This window comes from Podarcis erhardii (genome assembly GCF_964252035.2).
Source record: "Podarcis erhardii genome assembly, chromosome: 3".
Lineage (NCBI taxonomy): Eukaryota > Metazoa > Chordata > Lepidosauria > Squamata > Lacertidae > Podarcis > Podarcis erhardii.
In genome coordinates, this window is record NC_138507.1 from 122,381,144 (window position 1) to 122,403,581 (window position 22,438).

Here is a 22,438-nt window from a genome sequence, read left to right on the forward strand (position 1 = left end):
TGTACCTCAGCTGCAGGTGAGGAGGGCAGGTGAGGAGGTACCACAGCACAGCCCTGTGAACCCTCGGTGCCCCATGCCTGCCTAGCAGTGATGGCGTCTAGAGTTGGGCAGGTGGGAAGTGTTTGGATCACCCTCAGCACCCAGGCCCTGGTCCCACCTGCAGAGCCCCCCCCACGGGGGGGGGGGACATCAAAAGATGCCACGGCACTGTGAGCAGAGAGCAGGACACAAACCAACAGATTCACTTTCTGAGTTGTTCAATGGTGGAACGGAGCCCTTCAGAACGTGCCTGATTCTCCTTTGCCGGAGGTTGGATAGGCACCTGTCAGGGATGCTATAGCTTTGATGCCTGCTCTGCAGGGGTTGGTCTAGGTGATTCTTGGTGTCCCTTCTGTGAACCTATGATTCTATGGTCTTTGGCTGGTCCTTGGCACATGAAGCTCAGAGCTTGCCACATCCATCCTGCAAACAACGGTTGGCATCCCACAAGATTTCATCAGTCCTCCAGCCACCTATAAGTAGAGGGACCTTTCCTTCCCCTGGCAATTGCTCTTCCACTTGGCTTCTGGTACCTCCAGGATTCCCACCAACCTCCAGCCATGAAGATCTTTTGCCTCCTCTCTGTTGCCGTCCTCTTCTTGATGCTGCTGGCTCCAGGTATGGCCTTCTTCTCAGATGCTTCTTCTCTGAGCAGCCCCACAGCTCTCAGCTTTATTCTCAGCCACTTGCTGTGACTCACAAAGAGGTGGGATCTTGCCCCTCTGTCTTCCTGGAGAATATCTCAAATGGGACATCAGGTGGATCCTGGGAGAAGAGGATGCTGGACTCGATGGGTCCTCTCTGGCAAGATCCACCAGCCAGTCTCTTCTCATTACCTCATTTATGTGATCCACAGAAGGTCTTGCTTTCAAATCTGTAATAATGCACTTCAGGAAACTCAGCTCTGCGATGGGTAAAAGAACGGGTCAGTTTCCTGGGCAAGGGGGCTTCTCTCTCCCAGTTTGCCAGTGGCTGCCCAGGGAAGCCAGTGACTCTGACGCAGCCTTCCCTACCACCTTGGCTCAGACCCTGTCCTGGAGGTGCAGGGAGGCAGCAGAAGGGACCGGCTCTCTGCTCCAGCCGTGCATTCTTGCTGCACCATTTTCCCCAACTTGGCGCCCTCCGGGTATCCAAGCCAGCGGGGCCATTGTGGAAGAAGTTGTGGAAGGTGTGGAAGGTCAGTCCTGAGAGCCAGAGCCTTCACAGTCTTCCTTTTCGTCCTCCAGATTTCACCAGAGCCCAAGCTAATTGCAGGCCGAGATGTCAACGGCAGGGAGGGATACTGCAACTTTTTAGGTGCCGGCCGCCCCTAAGGTTCTTATTTCGGTGTAATCGTCTCGTGGTGTGTTGCCGTAGAGGTGAGTCAAATCTTAGTTTTCCTGGAAAATAAGTCAGTGGTATCTCATGATCCCACATACATGAGACTCACCGCTCTTCCCAACACAACACAAAGATCTCCTCAAATGTGTCCTCTCCTGGGGTTGCTGTTCGCATAAAGAAGAAGGAAAAAGAACCTCATTAGAAAAAAAGTGTGTATGGCAGCCAACCTCCGTTCAAATTCCCCCAAGTGCATACAGGAAATGCTCAGAGGTCTCTCCTACTATCATAGAATAGAAATGTAGCATTGGGAGGGACTGAAGGGGTCATCTAGTCCAACCCTCTGCAAAACAGACCCTCTGTGTGCAATTTGAACTGTGACAACAGCAGCTATTCTGCCTCCCAGTTGGAGTCACTGGTTTGGGTTTTCTGAACCACCACCAACACCCATTTTAACAGTGTTTCCTCTTCTCACAGGAGGGGGGTAACTCTGCCGATCTCCGGTGCAAGACCTCTGGTGAAAGGAAGACCACCCTGCTCTCCTCTGATGTGCAGCTGCCTCGACTGCACCCCCATCTCTGCTGGGGAAGAAACCGCTTTGCTTGATGCTGCTGAAGGCGATGCTGGGAAGGCGTCAAGAGGGAGCCATCCTGTCTGCCTCTCTACTCACGAGTAAGCCCCACTGTGGCCAGTGGGGCCTGACTCCTTAGTAAGTGGGCTCGGGATTGGAGCTTGAATTTGGTTTGCCTGCAAAAATGCTTTAGCTTCTTCTTGTTAATAAATGCAAGCATTGGAAACCTTTGTGTTGGTTCATGTTGTGAAAACGTCTGCAACTTTTCTCTGATGGAAATGGGGACATCCTTAGGAAAAGTGGGACATTCAGAGATCAAGTCAGATCAAAGTGGACAGCTTCTTTAAATCCAGGTCTGTCTCTGGAAGATGGGGACACTTGGAGGGTTGGAGGGGCATGGAGAAAGAAGAAGGGGGCGATGAAGGAGAAGGGGGAATGGAAGCGTTGGGGACAGGACCAGCCTAAGACATTTGAGCCCCTGGGGCAAACCACAAAATGCTGCTTTCCAGCTCCCATATTTCCCTACTCAGGGAAGAAGGGGTGTGGTTAAAACCTACATTAAGATCAAGAGGGTGGATATCAGCAATGTCTTCGAGTCGCCAAGATGCATTTCTTCGAGGCTGAATCTGATGCCCCTGTGGATCCTGCCACCCGAGGTGGGCACTGCCCCTTGCCTCATGAGTGGGCGGCCCGCATGTTGATCTCTGTCCTGCGTGGCATGGAAGGAAGAGACGGGGGAGGAAAGCAATGGGTGGGGGGCAGTGTGGCCCACACTGTGAAGTTTCCCCCATGCTTCTAGGCAAGGCATGCATTCCCGCCAACATTTCTCCAGTGAAAAGAGGGATGTCCTGTTCCTTCATCATCATCATCATGAGGTTTTTACTTATAGCCCACCCTTTGGACTGGGTTGCTCCAGCCACTCTGGGCGGCTTCCAATATATAGAAAAACACAATAAAAGAGCAAACATTTTTTGAAAAAAAAACATCCCTATACAGGACTGCCTTCAGATGCCTTCTAAAGGGTGTAATATTTCTTAACTCCTCGGAGGTCGCATAACTCCATCCCCTCCAGCTTTTCTCCAATGGACATAGAGACATGCTAAGGAAAGGAGCAAAGTTCTACCCTGATTTTGGGACCTCTCCTGCTTGCTAGTGAAATGGACCCCTGATCCACATCAGCAAATGGCAGGGTGTGGACCTCTGGGGCCTGGGTCTCAGGGTCCTCATATTCTTGAGGAATCCTCGTGTGTGCTAATTGCCACCTTTCTCCAGCTCCCAATCAGTGGGGATGAACAGGGTTGTAGGTGGGCTCAGCATAACACCAAGAGATCAATCCCAATATTCTCTACAAGGCAATCCTTTTATGGTGGAGTATAAATATCAGTTTAGGGCATTGCCCAAAAGCAAGTGGGTGACACCTGAACCATAGACACTTGTCTGACAAGGGTGTGATAGTGATGTCCACCCCCTCTCACATCTAGGCACAGTCATCTTCATTGGTTTTGAAAGCCTCTGCAGGACTTGGAGGTAAGGTGGATTCCACATGGAGTTTTGACCTCAATGTCAAACCTCCTCAGCTCCTCCTGACGTGTGCTTTGAGCCATCCAACCTCTGCCTTTCACCTTGCACATCCAAGTCATGAAAAGAGGAGGCACAGCAGAATAGAATCAGAGATCTGAAAGGTACAACCCAAAAGTGCTCTTGAGCGGAGCCCTGGACCTCTGCCCCCAATCCAACCCTGATGGCATCTTTCCTCTTGCTTGCAAGTGAGTTGTGGCATCCAGCTCCACATCAGAAACCTGAAGGGTTTTGACCCCTGGGGTTTGGCAAAAAGGTTATTCATATTGTGGGTTGGAGCGTGTCCTGAATTCCTTCTCATTCACGGGGTCCTGTGCCTATGGAGGGTTAGAATCTAAGAGAGAAGGTTGCAACCTGGTCAGACAAGGGGTTTCTTTGTAAGGCAACAACTCTGGTTGGCTAGTTGAGTGTCCTCATGAGCATCTCAAAAAAATGAGCCAGGTTTCAAGAGCAGCAAATCAGTGAGGGGGTCTTTCAGATTAATGGGTGGGCCTTTCCTCCACCCCCAACCCCCAGAAGCCTAGTGTTGCCCCTCTCCAGACCTCTGGAGGTGCACAAAAAGGGGCCTAAGAGGATGATCTCAGGATCCAGGTTGGTACATATGGGGAGAGCTGGAACTGGAGATAAAGAGGTCCTGAGCCAGTTTGAGAGCTTTGCAGGTGTTAATGCATTGAAGTCTTGCATTTTATGCTCATACTGTCTATATGTGTAAATACTTCCAGATATCCTAAAGACAGAACAGCCTTCACTGACCTTCATTCCAAGGAAACCAAACTCTGGGCAAGCACAGAAACCCCTGGGTTTTCTCACCACTCAAATATTTGGCTGCTGCGTAACAATATTTTCAGGGGAACCTGAAATGTGTTATTTGCACCTTTTCTCCAGCTCCATCCCTGAATCTATTTGCATGGAAAGGGATCTCTGTGGCATTGCTGCTCCCCATTCCCAACCCCCCCCCAGGTATCGCCTTCTGATCTGGGCTCATTCCCAAGTTCACTGTGCTGCATCTGGCAGTTGCTTCACCCAACTTTGCTGCCTGTGGGCATCCGATGGAGCAACGCTTGTCCGTTTACTTGAAGCAAGACCAGGTGGGGAAATGGGACTTAGCCCTGTGACCAGTGGCGTAGCGTGGGGGGTGCAGGGGGGGCCGGCCGCACCGGGCGCAACATCTGGGGGTTAGGGAAATCCACGAGTTAGGGGGCGCAAATCCACGGGTTAGGGGGCGCAAATTACTTGCCTTGCCCCGGGTGCTGATAACCCACGCTACGCCACTGCCTGTGACCACAGGTTCCTCACCTTGCCTGCTGGGTTTGAACTTCAGGCTCTTGGGAAAGGATGCTGAAGACATCTCCTGGGGCCCATCTCTGTGGAGATTGCAAAAGACCAGCAACTGCCTGCTAAATGTTACAGGCACAGCCCAGACCAGCAGCTCACGACTGACACTGATACTTCTCCCCCATTTCCAAATTTTAATATAAAAGCCTTGCCCTCACCTTTGGGTGCCCACTTTTTGTACTTCCCCCCCATATATTTACTACAACGCACAGAAGTTTAAACCAGTGTCTGCTAGCAATATTAAAATGAAGCATCAAACAAAAAGCAGCACATCACAAACATACACATACGAATGGACAGCAAGACAGTGCTCAAAGAGTGTCCAGGAAAAGAGAAGCTTAAGCTTGCCTTCCCTTTGAAAGATGCATCTGGAGAATGATCAAGGGCATGGAAGAGCAAAAGCATCGTTTGGTGCTGGACCGATGGGTTGGCATCCAAGGCCACAGGCGTCCACTTGTGGATGGGAATCCCAGCTCTTCTCCCCTGCAGACCCATTGCATCCTCAAAATATTTTCTAAAGTACTGGGCAATATCAGGCACCAGATCAGTTTTTGGTGGTGCCCGGGGAGAGGAGAGGATGCAGGACTCAGTTGGTGAAGTTGGGGACAACCTGTTGACTTGGAGCGGATGGTGAGCAAGTCCAAGCAGAAATGTTTCCATGAGAAGACTAATCCTGGGAAGAGCCCTGCAGCTGGGTGAGGCCAAAGACCCTTCTAGTCTGGCCCCCAAGCAGGTGTGGTGTTGGAAGTGAGAGCGGAGTTGGAAGCAGCCTGGAAGCTGGGGACACTGATTCCTGTTTATTGTAATGGGGATCCAAAGCTGTGAGGAACTGAGGAGGATGATTTGGGGGGTGTTAATGCTGTGACCCCATCCATTTTATGCTCAGGCTCTCTCTATATGTTAGAAACAAACCCATATTTCCTAAAGACTCCAAAGTCTCCGCTCACCTTCAAAGAACTCAACATTGAACCCCCTGGGTTTTCTCCATGCTCAGCAATTTGGGTGCAGTGTAACAATATTTTCAAGGAATCCTCACATGTGTTATTTGCCCCATTTCTCCAGCTCCATCTCTGAATCTGTTTGCATGGAAAGGGATCTCTTTGCTCCCCAACCCCACCATTCCACACACCCCAATATCACCTTCTGATCTGGGCTCATTCCCAAGTTCACTGGGCTGCATCTGGCAGTTGCTTCACCCAACTTTGCTGTCTTTGGGCATCCGCTGGAGCAACGCTTGTCTGTTAACTTGAAGCAAGACCAGGTGGGGAAATGGGACTTAGCCTTGTGACCACAGGTTCCCCAGCTTGCCTGCTGGGTTTGAACTTCAGGCTCTTGGGAAAGGATGCTGAAGACATCTCATGGGGCCCATCTCTGTGGAGATTGCAAAAGACCAGCAACTGCCTCCTAAATATCACTGGGCAGGACACAGCTCAGACCAACATCTCACAGCAAGCATCAATCCTTCTCTCACCTCCCCAAAATAAGATATAAAATATCTCTCTGTTGTCCCCTTCCTCCTGTCCCTGGGAGCCAATGTGGAGACTTCCCAATATTGAGGGGGACCTGCAGCTCCCCCTGCCCCCGCAAGCCAGAAGGGCCACCAGCCAGGAGTAATGGGAGATGCAGTCCACAAACATCTGACAGTCCCTACACAAGCTGCCCCTCAAGTAAAGTAGGGAGGGAACATTGAGGAATGGTCTATTGGAAAACAAGCCCCCCTCCGGAGAGGCTGGCAACTCTCCCAGGCTCCCGGCTTGTTTACCGGTGATCTTCCTCTGGCTGGCATCCCGGACAGACCAGGGAAAATCTTGATAGGCGACATTTCCCAGAGTAGAAAATGCACACCCCCTTCCCTCCTTGCATCCCAGCAAGGGAAAGAAGATAGTCAGAAAGCCTTTTACATCTTGTTTATTTCTGACTTTGCAGCACTACAGGAAACATGTCCGAACAGTTCAGTGTTCAGCAAACAAGAGACTAAGACTTCCTTCACATACGCAAATGGAAGGTCTTAAATCACACACAGAGCAAAGACTGTTGAAGCCTGTGAACTTCCGGGAAGATTCTTTCCCGCAGCTAGTCACATCATGTGATGTAAACAAGCTACCAGTTTGCAGCTGCGTTGCTTTCATATCCCAACATGGTCAGCCCCCAAAATAGAGCAAAAAGGGGAAGGAGAGACATCTCAAGATTCTGGATAAAATCATAGCTATGCCTGTGGATTTATCCATGACCAAACCCCTGGGTGTGGCTGCCCCAAACTGCCCCACAGATATTCTCACGCTCTTTTGGATCTTTTTACAGGCAAGTAGCATATGAATGCAAAATCCCCTCTCACCTTTGGCCTCACATGGTCTTGCAGGCTGGGGGCGATGGGAATTGTAGTCCCAAACATCTGGAGAGCACCAGGTTTCTGGAGACTATGTTTGACCTAGGTGTGAGCTGTGCCTTGCGTCCAGATCTCCCGTCTTCTGACTTTGGTCCCCATCCCTACAAGGACTTCAAGACTATCGTTCTCGCTCTCTGCCTTTGTGGACATTTCTCTGCTTCCTTGTCTTCTGCAGAAACTGGTGGAGACCCTGTGTTGGGAAGGCCTGTGGGCTGTGCTCATCCTCTCCTCCCCCCGCAAGATTTCCAAAGACCCCTGAAGGTGTCACAACCTCCCAGTGACCTAGAAACACAGAGAAGTTCCCCACCTCTGCTCCACCCTGGAGTCTCCGACATGCAGCCTAGAAGCTCTTCCACCTGGTCTCTCGGTTGCCTTCCTCCTCCTGCTCCCAGGAGCACCAGGTAAGGTGGAGAGGGAGACCCTCCTTTTCAGAACTAGAGGGCTAGGGCAGCAGTAGGTAATGTGGTGCCTTCCAGATGTTGATGGGGATCCCCAGCTCCCTTCCGCCCCACAAGCCAGAAGGCCCAGCAGCCAGGAATGATGGGAGATTAAGTCCAGCTATGCCCATAGGATGATGGGGAGATAATAGCAAGGAATGGCCAGCACCCGAAGAAAGGAAGAAGAATACTTGATGCTTGATGTAATTTTATTGATCAACAAAACCCTTTGGCACATATAAATATTGGTCTTCACCAGGCATCCAAATTCATTGTTCAAACAAAGTGCAGGAATCTTGCATAAGAAAATATTTCTTTCCCTGACTTTGCTATCAGTTGACATCCCTGATCTTTCAAATATGAAAAGGAATATGCAGGAACACCCCCAAGTTGCTATGAAATCAAACTGTTGCTCTTTCTTGACTGTTGCTGGAGTTCTCTGTGGGGTTGCTCAGGAGTGGTGGTGGGAAATGGAGTCAGTTCAAATTGCAGGACAGCCTACCAAATTTGTACTTTCTGGACAATACCAAGTTAAACTTCCAAATCTGCTGTAATCTGAATTTTGCAATGCAGTTCTCCAGTCAAGTAATGTAGACCAAGGAAATACCTGCATATTTGGAAAAAATTGCAAAAAAATGCTGATTAGTTTTCAGGAGAATGTTTCTGTATTTTAAGGCAGTTTGGGAAAATGAAACTGTGGAAAATTGAAATTGACCAAATTGCCTACCCCTCCCCTTTTAGCTGCTGTTTTCAGATTGCTCTGTGTTTTAATGTGTGGACCAATGTTGCTTTGATGCTTTGAGCAAATCCTTTGTGGAATGGAAGAAGCAGGGCATGCATTTTAGAATTGAAATGATTAGATCTGAAACATCGTTTCCTGTGGGAGTGGGTGGGTGGCAGATTTTCTAAGGGGAACTTTATAAAAAAAATGAAGTTTCTCCAAGTCCCTCCAAGTCCACACCTGGTATTCCAAAACATCTGGAGGGGAACAGGTCTAAAAAAGAGTGATGCGCCAGCTGTTTGGTTTCCCCATTCCCTCTGGCAGGAGCTCCAATGGCTGTTGACAGCATCGTCTCTCCCTCTAAGAACTTGCAACAAAGGGGAGCCACCACCGCTCAGATCCTCAAGCTCACCTTGACTTCAGCTCCCGTCTGATGGCCTTTTCCATCAAGATCGTCAGCAGGGAATCCTGGATGAGAGCGGAATTGCTGCAGCTCACCTTGAACTCCAGGGCAAAACATCCCTTGACGTGAATGGCTCCAGAGAAACCCTTTGCCCTGGGAGTGTTTTGTCGGATGCTGACACTCTGCCCTCCAGAATGCCAAGACTACCAAGCAGTGAGATCAGTGGGGCAGGTTGCATGTGGGGAAAAGGTGGAAGAGATGCAGGGGTTTCCTAATGGGAGGAAAGGCAGATTTAAATAGGAGTGCAATGGAGACATGACGGGAAGCTGAGTGTCGGGAGATTCGGGAGAGATAAAACCAAGGGCTTTTTTTGTGCAGCTTGTAGTGAAACTATGGAACTCCCTCACCCAGGAGGCAGGGATGACCACCGACTCGGATGCCCTGAAATGCAGACCAGGGGCTGCTGGCCATGAGGGAGATGCTCTGCCTCTGCAGGGAGAGGCCACAATGCTTCTTAATGCCAGTTCCTGGGAATCCCATGTGATCCATGGCCATTGGTAGCCATGGACAGCCTTCTCCCCCAAGGACCTGTATCTCCTCCCTTATCTTTATTGTAGGCTGAATGCACTTTGGAAAATGCATTCTTCGAGGACAGTCAGTGGTGCCATCCAGGGTTTGTGGTTGTTTTTGCAAACATGGCTTTGCACAAGAGCATTTCTCAAATTGTGGGCCCACCCCTCTTGCCCACCCCACCCCTGCTTCTCCTTGTGCCTCTTTCCCCATATCTCCTCTCCAACTGCCGCGCTTCCTTGGGCAGTTGCACACAGAGGGACGGGATGTTTCCTAAGGAGGACTTGCCCAGGGCAGAGAAAGCGGGGAGGAACTGGAGAAAGAAGAAGCAGATTTCACCAGAGCCCAATGTGATAATTGGAGATGTCAACGTCTTAGGGGGGGAGATGCCAAAAATGGTGTGGGAGGCCTCATTTTTGGGGTTCAATTGGCCTATTATGTTGCGTTAAGGTGAGTTATAAATGAAAACATTGGAAAAATCTGTTGTGAAAACGTGTGTGGGGAGGGGGGATTTTGGGGGTCAGACTCTACTATCCGATGTGTCACACATACAAACACAAAATCTCAGAGTCACCATTGTTAGTCCTCAACATTATCTGGAGAACTCCAGGCTCCTCATCCTTGTCTTCTTAAGGAAGGGGGTCTGATGGATGTCCAAAGCCTCATTTTCATCCAAGACAGGTGAGACCCCTCAGGTGGGCTCCTCCTCCCCATCATCTGAGTGACACTCACCTAAGCCACCAGGTTTGGTTCAGGTGATGCTCTCCTTCCCCTCCCTCCCTGCTTCCATCCCATCATACCACCAAGGGCTCAATTCCAATATCCCCCGCAAGCCAATGCTTTTTCTGGGTTACTCACAGTGGAGTTTAGGATGCTGACCAAAGGGAAGTGGGAATTGCACTATGACAACTAGCAATAAATGCCTCTGTTAGCTCCTGAGCCAGGAAATGTCCACAGCTGGAAAATATTTTAAAGTCTGCACACAGAAGCAATTGGTGCTTCAGATAAGAAGCAAGCAAACGGCAAGTGAGCCCCTCAAAATGTGGTTGAGCCAGCCCTGCTGGATCTGGGGTTCCTCCTCCTCTTTTTGCTAAGTGAAGTCCTGGACCTCTGCCCCCAATCCAACCCTGATGCCAGCTCCCCTCTCCTCTCCTGTTGCTCGCAAGTGAGTTGGCATCCTGCTCCACATGCGCAGCCTGTGAGGTGTTGACACCTGGAGGCTCAGGAAAAAGCTTGCTCATCTTGCTGTGGATCAGGGAGTGCCCTTCATCTCTTCCAATTCTTGGGGTCCTGATTCCAGGGAGGGTTAGAATCTCAAAGAGGAGTTTGCTGAGCTAGTCAGACAACGTAGGACTAGGACCTTCGCTGGCCACTGGAGTGTCCTCATCAGCATCTCAAAAGAATAAACCACAGCGCAGTTTAAAATACAAAAACATCAAAATACATACCATATTAAGAAAACAAACAATAACACCCACACATAGTGTAAAACACCATTTTTCCATTAGTCCAAGGCTGGAAGAAGAGGAATGTATTTCCCTGGCACGTAAAGGAGCAGAGTGAACTTCCTGGGGAAGAGCAATCCACAAACAGGGAGCCACCACAGAAAAGACCTCATCTCATAGTGTAGCCTTCCAGGTCTCTTGCAAAGGAGGCACACGAAGCAGGGCTTCTGATGATGATCTCAGGGTCCAGGTCAGTTCATATGGGGAGAGGCATCCTTTGAGATATTTTTGTCCTGAGCCCATGTGGAGTTTGAGAGCCGAGGTGGAAGCAGCCTGGAAGCTGGAGACACAGATTCCTGTTTCCTGAGGAGGGGATCCAAAGCTGTGAGGAACTGAGAAGGATGATTTGGGGGGTGTTAATGCTGTGACCCCATCCATTTTATACTCAGGCCCTCTCTATATGTTCAAAAAAAATATCTATATCTCCAATCACCTTCAAGGAAACCAAACTCCAGGCAAACACTGAAACCCCTGGGTTTTCTCCATGCTCAGTAATTTCCTCACATGTGTTATTTGCCCCTTTTCTCCAGCTCCATCCCTGAATCTGTTTGCATGGAGAGGGATCTCTTTGGCATTGCTGCTCCCCACTCCCACCATTCCACACACCCCAATATTGCCTTCTGGTCTGGGCTCATCCCCAGTTTCACTGTGCTGAATCTGGCAGTTGCTTTAGCAAACTTTGCTGCCTGTGGGCATCCGATGGAACAACGCTTGTCCGTTAACTTGAAGCAAGACCAGGTGGGGAAATGGGACTTAGCCCTGTGACCACAGGTTCCCCACCTTGCCTCCTGGGTTTGAACTTTGGGCTCTTGGGAAAGGATGCTGAAGACATCTCATGGGGCCCATCTCTGTGGAGATTGCAAAAAGACCAGCAACTGCCTTGTAAGTGTTACAGGCACAGCCCAGACCAACAGCTCACAACTGGCACTGATACTTCTCCCCCATCTCCAAATTCAAATATAAAAGAATTGCCCTGACCTACTAGTTCCCCCCATATATTCACAAGAATGCACAGAAGCTCAAACCAGTGTAACTCAGCAATATTAAAATGAGGCATCAAGCAAGCAACACAAATACCATAAAAGCAGCACAACACACAAACACACACTCAAACAATCAAACAAACAAACAAACAAACAAGCAAACAAACAGGACAGTGCTCAAAGAGTGTCCATAAAAAGAGAAGGTTATGCCTGCCTTTCCCTTGGAAAAATGTTCTGGAGAATATTCAAGAGCATGGAACGGCAACAGAATAGTTTGGTGCAGCACTGATGGGCTTAGATCCAATGCCACAGACATTTGTGTGTGCATGGTAATCCCTGCTCTTCCCCCCTACAGACCCATTGCATCCGCAAAATCTATTCCAAGGTACTGGGCAATGTGGGATACAGGCCTCTAGATTAGCTGTGGCTGGTGCCCAGGGAGAGGAGAGGATGCAGAACTCAGTTGGTGAAGTTGGGGACAACCTGTTGAGTTGGAGAGGGTGGTGAGAAAGCCCAAGCGGAAATGTTTCCATATGGATCTGCAGGACTGAGCCTGAGAAGAGCCCTGCAAATGGGTGAGGCCAAAGGCCCTTCTAACTGGTCCCCCAAGCAGGTGTGGTGTTGGGAGATTACCTGGCTCTTGGGCATGGACTGCATGAGAACACCTCCATCAGGGCCAGACTATTTCACCAAAAAACGTTGTGTACCTCAGCTGCATGTACTTTCTGCAACTATGCATGATTTGGAACAGAGCTGTCCTTCCAAGTGTTCTCCTTCCATGAATTCCGCAAGGCAGTTCAATCAAGTAATGTCCACCAAAACACATACAGTGGTGTAATATGTATCCATATGGGTGAAAATAGCATGAAAGAATGGGGGGGGGGACTGCCTTGCAAAAAAAAGGGTATATTAGGTACGATTACATAAAAATGCCTGTGTATTGGGAAAGAATTCACCCCAAAATGCTGATGAGTTTGTTTTTCTAAGCAAACTGATGTGGAATCATGGAGAACGCATGGAGTAATTTGCCAGATGCTGACACACTGCCCTCCAGAATGCCTAGGCTACCAAGCAGCTGGATCAGTGGGGCAGGTTGTGTGTGGGGAAAAGGTGGAAGAGATGCAGGGGTTTCCCAATGGGAGGTAAAGTGGGTTCATATAGGAGTGCAATGGAGACATGACGGGAAGCTGAGTGTCCAGAGATTCGGGAGGGATAAACCCAAGGGCTTTTTCATGCAGCTTGTAGTGAAACTATGGAACTCCCTCGCCCAGGAGGCAGGGATGACCACCTACTCTGGTGGCCTGAAATGCAGACCAGGGGCTGCTGGACATGAGGGAGATGCTTTGCCTCTGCAGTGAGAGGCCACAATGCTTCTTAATGCCAGTTGCTGGGAATCCCATGTGAACCAGGGCCCTTGGTAGCCTGCAAGGAGGACCTGAGTGAACACCACTCTCCCCACTTGCGATTCTGGGCCAGTGATGTTCAGAGGCCTCCTGTCTCCTGCAGGGGAGGGAGATAGTAGCCATCTTGGCTGGTAGCCATGGACAGCCTTCTGCCCCAAAGATTGGTTTCTCCTGCCTTATCTTTCTTTTCATCAGGAAAACTGAGGTGGGCTCCCCTTCTTCATCCACCAGATAAGCGTGCAAACACACCCACGCCCCCTTTATATCTGCTTTCAATCCAGAAAGAAACTCTGACCCAGGTGAAAAGAAGAGGGGCAAGGGGAAATCAGAACAAATCATAAAAGAGAAAAAGGGAGGTAGTGCATTTTGACAGAGGAGCGAGCACCGTCATTCTAAAATTGCAAATGGGAATACAATGAAGAGACGAAGCTCAGGAACACATCATAATATTAATAGGAACACAATTGAGGGAGTTGGGGAGACTGAGCAAAGATATGAGAAGCATATTCCAATATCTGAAGGGCTGTCACAAGGAGGAAGGGAAAAGCTTGTTTTCTCCTGCTCATCATGGGGAGGGCCAGGTGGTCTGTAGCCCTGGGCACATGATTTTGAGGGGGCATGAGCCAGATGCCCCCAGGCAAGGATCCCTGGCTTGCCTGCTGCTGGGCCTCTCTGCCCATTGGAGCCCAGCCTGGTCTTGCTGCCAGGACCCTGGTCCCATGCTGAATGGCCGTCCAGCCAGGGTTTGGGGTGTGTGCCTGCCAGGAGCAGCCATGGCCAGGCAGGCTCCCCCAGTGTGGGAAGGTGAGGAAGGAGCACAGCATGGCCCTGTGAACCCTCGGTGCCCCATGCCTGCCAAGCAGTGATGGCGTCTAGAGTTGGGCTATCACGAAGGGTTTTGATCACCCTCTGACCCCAAGCCCTGGTCCAGCCTGCAGAGCACCGCCCCTCAAGGGGACATCAAAAGATGCCACGCCACTGTGAGCAGAGAGCAAGACACAAACCAACACATTCACTTTCTGAATTGTTCAACAGTGGAATGGAGCCCTTCAGAAAGTGCCTGATTCTTCTTTGCAGGGAGATTTTGAGCAGAGGTTGGATGGGGACCTGTCAAGGATGTTATAGCTGTGATGGGGTTGGACTTGATGAACCTATGATTCTGTGGTCTTTGGCTGCTCCTTGGCAAATGCCCCTCAGAGCGTGCAGCATCCCTCTTGCAAAGGACAGTTGGCATCCCACAAGATTTCAACAGTCTTCCAGCCAACTATAAGCAGGGGGATCTCTCCTTCCCCTGGCAATTGCTCTTCCACTTGGCTTCTAGTACTTCCAGGATTCCCACCAACCTCCAGCCATGCAGATCTTCTGCCTCCTCTCTGTTGCCATCCTCTTCTTGATGCTGCTGGCTCCAGGTATGGCCTTCTTCTCAGATGCTTCTTCTCTGAGAATCTCCACAACTCTCAGCTTTATTCTCAGCCACTTGCTGTGACTTCCAAAGAGTTGGGATCTTACCCCTATGTCCTAGACAGCAGGGCCATTGCGGAATAAGTTATGGAAGGTGTAGAAGGTCTGTCCTGTGAGACAGAGCCTTCACAGTCTTCTTTTTCTTTTTAAATTTGCCTCTGAACATCACTTGCTGTACTCCCAAAGAGGTGGGATCTTGCCCCTCTGTCCTCTTGGAGAGTTTCCCAAATGGGGCTTGTGGTTGGACACTGTGAGAAGAGGATCCTGGACTCAATAGGCCCCCTTGACCGGATCCACCAGCCAGTCTCTTCTTATTACCTCATTTATGTGACCTACGGAAGCTCTTGCTTTCAAATCTGCAATAATGACGGAAAAGATTATAATGGAATAATAATATAATAATAATAGAAAGGATGCTGAAGACATCTCATGGGGCCCATCTCTGTGGAGATTGCAAAAGACCAGCAACTGCCTTCTAAACATCACTGGGCAGGACACAGCTCAGACCAACATCTCACAGCAAGCACCAATCCTTCTCTCCCCTCTCCAAAATAAAATTTAAAATTTCTCCTTGTTGTCCCCTTCCTCCTGTTCCTGGGAGCCAAAATGGGGACTTCCCAATGTTGAGGGGACCTCCTGCAAAGCAAAACCCCTGCCCCACAAGCCAGAAGGGCCAGGAGTAGTGGGAGATGCAGTCCACAAATATCTGACGGTCCCTACACTAGCTGCCTCTCGAGTAAAGGGGGGAGGGAACAGCAAGGAATGGTCAGCCCCCAGAATAGAGCATGAAGGGGAATGGGAGAAATCTCAAGATTCTGGATATGGATTTGTGGAGGAGCTTGTGGCCTTTCCTTCACTGGAGCTGGGGTGGGATGGCCATCTGTCATTGATGCTTTAGTTGACTTTCCTGCATTGAAGGGGCTTGAACGGGATGACCCTCAGGGTCCCTCCTCACTCCACAATTTTATGATTTACCAATGATTGTAGAAGGGTCTAAGATAATGATCTTGGGATCCAGGTTGGTACATATAGGGAGAGGTGGCATTGGAGGTAAAGAGGTCCTGAGCCAGATTGAGAGTTTTGCAGGAAGCAGGTTGGAAGCGAGAGGCACAGAGATGGGCTTGCTGTGTACCAAATCCAAAGTTCTGACTTAGAAGGAGGATTTTTTTTGAGGGGTGTTAATGCTTTGAAGCCATGCATTTTATGCTCAGGCTGTCTATATGTGTAAATGACCCCAGATATCCAAACGACAGCACAGTCTCCTCTGACCTTCATTCCAAGGAAACCGAACTCTGGGCAAGCACAGAAATGCGTGGATTTTCCCCCAACTCAGAGATTTGGTTGCTGCGTAAGAATAGTTTCAAGGAACCTGAAATGTTCTTTTTTGCCCTTTTTCTCCACCTCCATCCCTGAATCTGTTTGCATGGAAAGGGATCTCTGTGGCATTGCTGCTCCCCAATCCCACCCCCCTGTCCCCCCAATATCACCTTCTGATCTGGGCTCATTCCCAAATTCACTGTACTGAATCTGGCAGTTGCTTCACCCAGCTTGGCTGCCTGTGGGCATCCGATGGAGCAACGCTTGTCCGTTAACTTGAAGCAAGACCAGGTGGGGAACTGGGACTTAGCCCTGTGACCACAGGTTCCCCACCTTGCCTGCTGGGTTTGAACTTCAGGCTCTTGGGAAAGGAGGCTGAAGGCATCTCCTGGGGCCCATCTCTGTGGAGATTGCAAAAGACCAGCAACTGCCTCCTAAATGTTGCAGGAACAGCCCAGAACAAGAGCTCATGACTGGCACCGATACTTCTCCCCTTTCTCCAAAATTAAATAGAAAAGCCTTGTCCTCACTTTGGGTGCCCACTTTTTGTCTTTCCCCCCATATATTCACAACAATGCACAGAATTTTAAACCAGTGTCATCCAGAACTATTGAAAAAAGCGTCCAGAAAGCAACACAAATACCATAAAAGCAGCACAACACACACACACACACACACACACACAAGCCCAAGCGGAAATGTTTCCATAAAATTCTGCAGCTGGGTGAGGCCAAAGGCCCTTCTAGTTGGGCCCCCAAGCAGGTGTGGTGTTGGGAGATTACCTGGCTCTTTTTTTTTTTTTCTTCCTTTTTTTTTTTTAATTAAGTTTTATTAAGTTTATGGAATACAGAAAGAAAAAAACACAGATATAAGACATAGCGTAACAAAGAAATTATACATTTCCATATTCCTTTCCTCCCCCCCCCCCCTTGGACTTCCCCACATCTTCCGTACCCTGCGTTCTCTGTAATTCAAAATGTCAGCAATTTGTTAACTTATTTCAAAGCTTATTGTATCTTTCAGTTTATCGTGTTACCTAATTTCAAAGATGTTATAACCCAAATCTTGTACATTTTCATTTAACCACAATAAAGTTGTTTCATTATTATACCTCTGACTTCTTATACCTTACTTTCCCTTTCATTGGTTTGCAATTGCTGAAGGTATAAATTTCCTAAATAGGTGCTTTTTTCAACATTCATACAGCTTATAATGTTTTTTCAAATAGTCCTTAAATTTTTTCCAATCCTCCTCAATTGTTTCTTCTCCCAAGTCTCGGATTCTGCCAGTCATTTCAGCCAGTTCCATATAGTCCATCAACTGCGTCTGCCATTCCTCCAGGGTAGGTAAATCTTGTGTCTTCCAATGCCTCGCAATCAGGATCCTTGCTGCAGTTGTAGCATACATAAAGAAGGTTCTATCCTTCTTTAACACACTCTGGTCTACAATGCCCAGAAGGAAGGCCTCCGGTTTCTTAGGTAAGGTATACCTAAATACCTTTTTTAGTTCATTATAAATCATCTCCCAGAAGGCCTTCACTTTCGGACATGTCCACCAGAGGTGAAAGAATGTCCCTTCCGCCTCCTTACACTTCCAACATTTATTATCAGACAGGTGGTATATCTTAGCAAGCTTGACTGGGGTCATGTACCACCGGTATATCATTTTCATAATATTTTCTTTCAAGGCACTACATGCCGTAAATTTCATTCCGGTGTTCCATAACCTTTCCCAGTCTGAAAACATAATGTTATGTCCCACATCCTGTGCCCATTTAATCATAGCAGATTTAACTGTCTCCTCCTGAGTGTTCCATTTAAGCAGCAAGTTATACATTCTCGAGAGTAGTTTATTTTTTGGCTCTAACAGTTCCGTCTCTAGTTTCGATTTTTCCACCTGGAATCCAACCTTCTTATCCATTTTAAAAACCTCCTGAATTTGTGCATAGTGCAACCAATCTCGCACCTTGTTTTTTAGTTTTTCCAAGCTCTGCAACCTCCAATTGTCTCCAGTTTTTTCAATTATTTCCCAATATTTAGGCCAGTAGGCCTCCATGTTAAGTCTCTTGCGAGCCTTGGCCTCCATCGGCGAGAGCCACCTCGGGGTCTTACTCTCCAATAAGTCTTTATATTTTATCCAGACCATCAAAATTGCTCTTCTGACAATATGGTTTTTAAACAATTTGTGCACTTTAACCTTGTCATACCACAAATATGCATGCCACCCAAAAGCATTATCAAACCCTTCCAGATCTAGGACATCAGTGTTCTCCAGTAGAATCCAATCTTTCAACCAGCAGAAGGCTGCAGATTCATAATATAGCCTCAAGTCTGGCAGGGCAAATCCCCCTCTTTCTTTCGAATCAGTTAGTATTTTAAACTTTATTCGGGGCTTTTTGCCCTGCCAAACAAACTTGGAAATATCCTTCTGCCACTTTCCAAAACATTCCACCTTGTCCACGATCTGTAGGGCCTGAAACAAAAATAACATTTTCGGCAATACATTCATCTTTATAACTGCTATTCGGCCCAACAAGGAAAGTTTCAGTCTTGACCATGTTTCCAAATCTCTTTTGATTTCTGACCAACATTTCTCATAATTATCTTTGAACAAATTCAAATTTTTGGAGGTCAGATACACCCCTAGATATTTTACTTTTTTAACCACGTTTAATTCTGTTTCTTTCTGAAACTCATCTGTTTCTGTAGTTGTCAGATTTTTTGCTAAAACCTTAGTTTTTTGCTTATTCAACTTAAACCCCGCCACCCGACCAAAGTCAGATATTAGTTCTAACACTCTTTTAGTACTAGAGACTGGCTCCTGTAGCGTTAATACCAAGTCATCTGCAAATGCTTTCAGTTTATATTGTTTCACTCCGACCTCAATTCCCTGTATTGATCGGTCCTTTCTAATCATGTTCAATAGGACCTCCAGGACTGAAATAAACAATAGGGGGGATAGGGGGCACCCTTGCCGTGTCCCTTTTTCAATTTTAAACTCCTCTGTCACCACATTGTTTACTATCAACTTAGCTTTTTGTTCTGAATAGATTGCCTCTATTCCATTTTCAACCCCCCGCCCCACTCCCATCCCTTCCAAATTTTTCTTCATAAACATCCAGGAAATATTATCAAAGGCTTTCTCCGCATCAATAAAAATTAAAACCGCTCTGGTGTTCAAATTTGTTTGTAGAAGTTCCAAGATGTCGATAATGTTTCTTGTGTTATCAAACAAATGCCTACCAGGGAGAAAGCCAGCCTGGTCCTTGTGAATCACTTCATTCAAAACTTTTTTAAATCTACTAGCCAAAATGTCAGGAAAAATTTTGTAATCCACATTTAGGAGTGAGATGGGGCGGTAGTTCCTCAGCTGAGTTTTTTCAGTTTCTAGTTTGGGTATCAATGTGATGAAAGCTTCTTTCCACGTTTCCGGTGCCTTCCTCCCCTCCATAATCTGATTGCAGACCTCCAACAAAGGTTGTATCAAATAGTCCTTCAACACCTTATAATATTTGGAGGTAAGTCCATCCGGGCCTGGAGATTTACCTACTTGAAGGTTCTGAATGGCACTTTCTATTTCTTGCTGTGTAATGTTGCAATTCAGGGTTGTTCTCATTTCCTGAGGTATTTTTTGTAATCCGTTAATTTCAAGAAATTGGTCCACCTCGGCATCTTTCTGTGGCCCTTGTGAATAAAGTTCTTTGAAATATCTCTGGAAGCATTTTCTAATTTCCTCGGGTTTCTGAACTATTCTCCCATCAATCTCTAGATTTGTTACTGTATTAAATTTTTGTCTCTTTTTCAACTGCCATGCAAGCAGTTTCCCACACTTATTTGCTGATTCGAAGGATCTTTGTTTCATCTGTTTGATTTTCCATTCCACCTCTTGATTAATCAGTTTCGAATATTGTGCTTGGAAAAATTTCACTTCTCTTAACACATCCTTCGACTTAGGCCTGGATCTTAATTTTTTCTCTCCTTCTCTTATTTTTTCCAGTATCGGAGATTACCTGGCTCTTGGGCATGGACTGCATGAGAACACCTCCATCAGGGCTGGACTATTTCCCCAAAAAACGTTTTGTACCTCAGCTGCATGTACTTTCTGCAACTATGCATGATTTGGAACAGAGCTGTCCTTCCAAGTGTTCTCCTTCCATGAATTCCACAAGGCAGTTCAAGCAAGCATTGTCGACCAAAACGCATAAAGTGGTGTAATATGTACCAACATGGGTGAAAATAGCATGCAAGAATGGGGAGCGGAGCCTTGCTGCCAGGACCCTGGCCCCATGCTGAATGGCTGCCCAGCCAGTGTTTGGGGGAGGCACCTGCCAGGAGCAGCCATGGCCAGGCAGGCTCCCCCCTTGATGTGGGCAGGTGAGGAGGGAGCACAGCATGGCCCGTGAACCCTCGGTGCCCCATGCCTGCCCAGCAGTGATAGAGTCTAGAGTTGGGCTAGTGGGAAGTGTTTTGTTCACTCTCTGCACCCAGGCCCTGGTCCCACCTGCATGGCCCGTGAAGCCTCGGTGCCCCATGCCTGCCCAGCAGTGATGGAGTCTAGAGTTGGGCTAGTGGGAAGTGTTTTGTTCACTCTCTGCACCCAGGCCCTGGTCCCACCTGCAGAGCGCCCCCCCCCCCGGGGAAATCAAAAGATGCCATGCCACTGTGAGCAGAGAGCAAATCACAAACCAACAGATTCACTTTCTGAGTTGTTCAACGGTGGAACGGAGCCCTTCAGAAGGTGCCGGATTCTCTTTTACAGGAGGTTGGATGGGCACCTGTCAGGGATGCTACAGCTGTGATTGGGTTGGACTTGATGAACCTATGATTCTGTGGTTTTTGGCTGGTCCTTGGCAAGAAGGGGTGAGTTGAAATCTACATTAGGATCAAGGGGGTGGATATCAGCAATGCCTCCAAGTCGCCAAGATGCATTTCTTGGGTGCTGAATCTGATGCTGCTATGGATCCTGCCCCCTGAGGTGGGCACTGCCCCTTTCCTCATGAGTGGACTGGCCCATCTGTTGATCTCTGTCCTTCATGGCAGGGAAGGTAGAGACAGGGGGAGGGTGGGAAGCAGAGCTGAGGGGAAGGAAGGCGATGGGTGGGGGGCAGCATGGACCCCACAGGGAGGTTTCCCCCAGGCTTCTAGGCAAGGCATGCATGCCTTCCAACTTTTTTCCAGTGAAAAGAGGGATGTCCTATTCCATCATCATCATCATCATCATCATCATCACCACCATCATTTTTTCCTGCTTGGCAGGGGGTTGGACTCGATGGCCCTTGTGGTCTCTTCCAACTCTATGATTCTATGATCATCATCATTATATTATTTATACTGGGTTGCTCCAGTCTCTCTGGGCAGCTTCCAACATATAGAAAAACATAATAAAACAGCAAACATAAAAAGCTTCCCTATACAGGACATCCTTTAGATGTCTCAGGGATCACATAACTCCACACCCTCCAACATTTCTCTGATTTAAATGGGGACGTCCTTAGGAAAAGTGGAACATTCTGAGATGAAGTCAGATCAACTGGGAGAGCTTCTGTAAGTCCAGGACGGTCCCTGGAAGATGAGGACACTTGGAGTGTTGGAGGGGTGTGGAAGAAGAATAATGGGGTGATGAAGGAGAAGGGGGAATGGAGAGCGTTGGGGACAGGACCAGCCCAAAACCTTTGAGCCCCTGAGGCAAACCACAAAATGGAAAGAAGGAATGAGTTAAAATATACATTATCATGGGGGGTGATATCATCAACACCTCCGAGTCTTGAAGATGCATTTCTTAGAAGATGAATTTGATGCCCCTGTGGATCCTGCCAACTGTGGTGGGCACTGCCCCTTGCCTCATGAGTGGGCTGACCCACCTGTTGATCTCTGTCCTGCGTGGCAGGGAAGGTAGAGATGGGGAGGGTGGGAAGCAGAGCTGGGGGAAAGGAAGGCGATGAGTGGGGGGCAGCATGGACCCCACAGCGAGGTTTCCCCCAGGCTTCTAGGCAAAGCATGCATACCCTCCAACATTTCTCCAGTTAAAAGAGGGGTGTCCTTTTCCATCATCATCATGATGTATATTATTTATAACCCACCCATTGGACTGGGTTACTCCAGCCACTCTGGGCAGCTTCCAAGATGTAGAAAACCCTGACGTTCCCTCTCCTCTCCTCTTGCTTGCAAGTGAGTTGGCATCCTGCTCCACATGCGCAGCCTGTGAGGTGTTGACACCTGGAGGCTCAGGCAAAAAGGTTGCTCATCTTGCTGGGGATCAGGGAGTGCCCCTCATCTCTTCCAATTCTTGGGGTTCTGAATCCACAGAGGGTTAGAATCTAAGAGAGGAGTTTGCTGAGCTGGTGAGACAACTTTCTTTGTAAGACTAGGACCTTCGCTGGCCACTGGAGTGTCCTCATCAGCATCTCAAAAGA

General features: G+C 48.3%; 1 long non-coding RNA gene across 4 annotated transcripts in view; it reads left to right on the plus strand.

Annotated features, from left to right (window-relative positions):
* Positions 1–464: 464 nt before the first annotated feature.
* The window catches only part of LOC309338046, a 115,414-nt gene continuing 93,440 nt past the window's right edge, over positions 465–22,438 (plus strand). For 2 of the 4 annotated variants that reach the window (XR_014154619.1, XR_014154620.1), the window contains exons 1-2: positions 477–657; positions 1,266–1,397. This is a non-coding gene — a long non-coding RNA (uncharacterized lncRNA). Of the gene's footprint in view, positions 658–1,265; positions 1,398–1,833; positions 2,070–22,438 lie in introns of all 4 variants that reach the window. The other 2 variants (XR_014154618.1, XR_014154621.1) reach the window with 2 other exon arrangements.